We start from the raw sequence: 4571 nt of genomic DNA, 5'->3' as shown, positions 1-4571 counted from the left end.
TTTTTTTTTTTTTTTTGAATAAGGGACGGTGGAAAAAACAAAAAACAAAAGTTTGCAGCAACTATAGGAATACACGGAAACTTGTAGCAACTTCTCTTTTTTTTTTTTTTTTTTGAAATAAACGAAAAGAGAATGAAAAAATTAAAAAAATAGGTAAAAACAAAAACAAAAGAGAAGCAACAAACAAAAGTTTTTTTTTAATACGGGCTAAAAACAAATCACGAAAATCAAGAAAGAGAAATTGAGTAAAATAAAAAAAATTACACCTACCTTTTTGGCTAAAAAATCTACTGATTAATCTTGCTAGTAGCACTTCCCCGACAACGGCATCAAAATTTGATTAACGTCCAAAAGTGATGTGCACAAGCGGTTAATTTTAACACAGAAGGGCGGTCGTATCCACAGAGAGGTAACAAAATAAACAAGAACGATTAGCAAAATAAGAGTGTTAGAGAAAAATAAATAACAACTTAATTAAAGAAAAATAAGATTTTTGAGATTTCTGTTGCAAATAAAAAGGAGAGAAGATTTGTATGAAGGAAATTTAGTAATAAAAATGGTAAGGTGTCGAGAATCCCTAATGTTTTGTTCACCAATTCAAGTTTTGATTCACAAAATAAAATAATCGAATAAATTAAATCTCTATGTTGACTCCGGAAATATTATCATTACAAGTTATCCAAAATTGACAATATATCAATTTGACAATATTACAGTAAAAGACAATTTGTAAAATAATTTGAATAACAAAACAATGCATGATAGAATTACATAAAAAAAGCGTGACTGAACTTATATAAAAATTGGCACCCAATATTTTGAAAAGTAAAAGAAAAATATATGAGATTTAATTCATTCAGATATTGAAATTTACATCACATGGAATCAAAAGCCCAAATTGGGTCACTCAACAAAAGTTCGTCTCTAACCTCACCACTTTTAAAGAGAAAATATGAGACTGACAGCAAGACGATAGAAAACTGAATATTAAAAGCTTTTTAAAACCTTAGGCTAACCCTCTTATTTATAGTGTTCAGAGTTTGCCTGTCAAATAAGGAAACAAATAATAAAAATAGAACATTACAAAAGAAAGAGAAACAAATTCAAATTACACATATATTAGGAGAAATTAAATATATGATTTGAGAAAGAAATCTAGTAATTTGCTCTGATTTTTCGGGAAGAAATTCAGATTCAGCACCAAAGGGGACACGTGTCGCAACGTGATTAGCAGTGAGGAGAAAACGCGCCACGTGTCGCATGCGGATTGGTTAGAGTGTGCTGGCACAGGCAGAGTGGAGGACAGCTGGGGGACAGATGTCGCGCGCGCAGGAGAGAAGCAGGCTGGCACTAAGCAGATGTGGGACTGATGCTAGACAGCTGGCTTGAGCAGAGAGGACGACAGGCCTGCTGCTGTCGTACGGGACCCACGTGAAAAATGGGTTGGAACGCGCTGGAGATCGTGCGTGCATGGGACGCACTCCCTGGCAGTCTTGGGTGTATGTGACTCGTGCGAGGTGGAGTGGGGAACGCGGGAGAGGTGGGGCCCATGCGGAAATCAGTTTTCCTCATTTTAAGGTAGTCTGAATACCACCCAACATGGTATTATTCAAATTTCTAAGAATCTCAAAATCATGGGAATCTTATTATAATAATAATAATTATTATTATAATTATTATTATTATATTTATAATAATAATAATTATTATTATTATTATATTTAATAATAATATTATTATTACATTTATTATTATTATTATTATTATTATTATTATTATTATATTTAATAATATTAATATTAATAATAATAATAATAATAATATTATTATTATTATTATTATTATTATTATTATTAATATTTTATTATTATTATTATATTAATAATTATATTATTATATTAATGTTAATATTATTATTATTATTATTATTATTATTATTTGATTATTATTATTATTTGATTGTTATTATTTTAATAATAATATTATTATTTTATTAATATTGATAATATTATTATATTAATATTATTATTTTATTTATTATTATTATTATATTAATAATATTATTATTATTACTTTATTTTATTTTTATTTTATTTTATTTTATTATTTTTATTAATAATATATTTTTTTTTTGATTAATAAGGATCTTCTTCTATGCGAACAACCAAACACAGTAATATAATATTCCGGGGAATTTGAAAAAGATTCCTGTATGGTACCAAACACAATAATGTATTATTTGTAGGAATCATATTACCCTCCATCACTTTCCTGGGAATATGATTCCTACTGATTCCCGCATACCAAACGCCCCCTTAGTTTTAAAGGAATAAAGTAAAAGGGTGGAAAAAGAAAAAGGAGAAAAATTAAAAAGAGTTCAAAAATGAGAGATCAGGCGTCGCACTAATGCGACAAAAATTAATTGTTGTCTAATCGTCCTTGTACAAAGTGAGAAATTGAAAAAGAAATTTCATTCATCCTTAAAGATAGAAGCGTGAATCATATCCAAATGTTAAGCCAAGTTACCATTTTAATTCCTACGCTAAATATAATTAAGAGATGATCAAATAGATCAATCACGTCCATTACTGCGCAACTCTAAATTATCTCTGATCTTGAGAAGAAATGTATTTAGATTCTGTTGAGTGAAAATATTTAATATTTTACGCACAACATAATATCACCTCTACTAGGTTTTAATTAATATAGGACTTTATTATTTTTAGTTCGACCCATTCAAGATTATAAGAATAACCTCTTAATTACAATCCCTTGGTGCAAGGGAAAACCTTTTGATTCCAATTAAAACAGTAAATTCTATTTTCTGTGAATTTGGGAAATTTGGGTTGATTTAAAATTGTTGAATTTTATCGAGTTGCCTACATACCCTGTTAAGAGATCAAGCCGCTTGTAGTTCGAATTTTAGGTTTGAAAATTTTGGATAATTCCTCGGTGTATGACCTTATGAGAATTTACGCACTTTGAAGTTTGATTTAGTTTTGTTTTGACTTTGTCCTTTATGAGGAGTTTTAAGATTGAATTTGGTCTTGAAACTGCACCTAAATTTTTGGGTTGCCTACATATCCCATAGGGAATCAAGTCAATCGTAGTTCTTAATTATGAATTTGGATTTTGGAGAATTCCCCGATATATGACCATAGGAGGAATTCAAAGATATTTTAAAATTCGATTTGGAATTTTACTTTAGAATTTAGATTTGAAAGTTGTATTTGGATAACTCTCCGGTATATGACCTTATGAGGAATTAAAAGGATCCTTTTTTTTTTTTTTTTTTTTTGCTTAATAGATGCCCGCTCGAGTATGTACGTGACATTTATGTGCGCGTGCCATACTCGAGAAAAGAAGAAGAAGATTTTAATAATTTTATATTCATTTCTTCTCCTTTTTTTTACAGGCTTATTTATGGATGCTTTTGGCAAACTTCGTTCGGAACGAGCCCCTGAGGAATCTGGCAAAGACTTTACTTCAGGGCCAAGTTACCAACGTTCGGTTGGTTTAGATGAAGTTCGAGCTTCGACACGATTTAGCAGTCCCCTTTATTTGCTTAATTCTCAAGAAGTTCATTCTGGTTATTTAAAATATCTTTTCGATGGTGAAGAAAATGCCATCCAATTGAGTCAACAAAAAGGTGCCATTTTCAAAGCTGAGACCCTCGAGGAAGTTGACAATGGGCATGAAGGGGATCTCAGGAACATGGTTACTCCCGATTTTTACCCTGGTTTACATAGAATGCTACAAGAAAAAAAAGAAACCTCCTTTGCAATTCAATTTTCGTTGTCGAGCTCACTTCCAGCCTTGTTTAATGGAATGGACTGCAAAGATTATAAGTGGTAACCGCAACGTTTTGAAGAGAGCAGAGATTTATGATGCAGTAGCTGTTGCGCAATATCTTTTTTCTCATAATTGTAATGTTTGGCGAGCATTTGCTGAATTGTGGGGACCAACAAGCAATACTCTCCATCATATTGGTGGTGAAATAGAAATCTCATTGTATGATCTGAAAACCATCGGCGGTTTGCCTATCTTGGGAATCCCGTTTGAAGAGTTTATCCCGACAAATAAGAAGTTGTTGAACACTTCCTTATATCATCCTTGCATTGTAGAACTTTTAAGGATCCATTCTCGTATATGCAATATTTTGAAAACTCAATTTGTATCTTGGGATCAATGGATTGAGTATTTTTATAGAGGAGAACAAATGTTTGTTGGTTTGAAAACTGAGCAGGCTCAAGATTCCCATTCTAAAGATTTCCATAAGAAGCCTCGAAAAAGCCAATTACGACAATTTCCTTTGCAGGTTTCAGAAGTTGGTATGCTCTCTGCATTCCTATCACTGTGGTTAAGTCGTTTCGTCCTTCCTACCAAGGGCGGCAACATAAGGCCTGAAACTTTTTATATGGCCTCTCTGATGGCTCAAGGCACGAGAGTGTCACTCGCCCCCACAGTTTTGAGATACATTTATCGCACATTTAATGAGTACGTCGCAGGTACGAATGGATTTGGTGTTAGCCGGGTTTTTCTTCCAATGTACTATGTCATCGGATGGTTAG

The sequence above is a fragment of the Morus notabilis genome, unplaced genomic scaffold, assembly GCF_000414095.1.
Source record: "Morus notabilis unplaced genomic scaffold, ASM41409v2 Scaffold97, whole genome shotgun sequence".
Taxonomy (NCBI): Eukaryota; Viridiplantae; Streptophyta; class Magnoliopsida; order Rosales; family Moraceae; genus Morus; species Morus notabilis.
Note: the sequence above shows the minus strand (reverse complement) of the source record.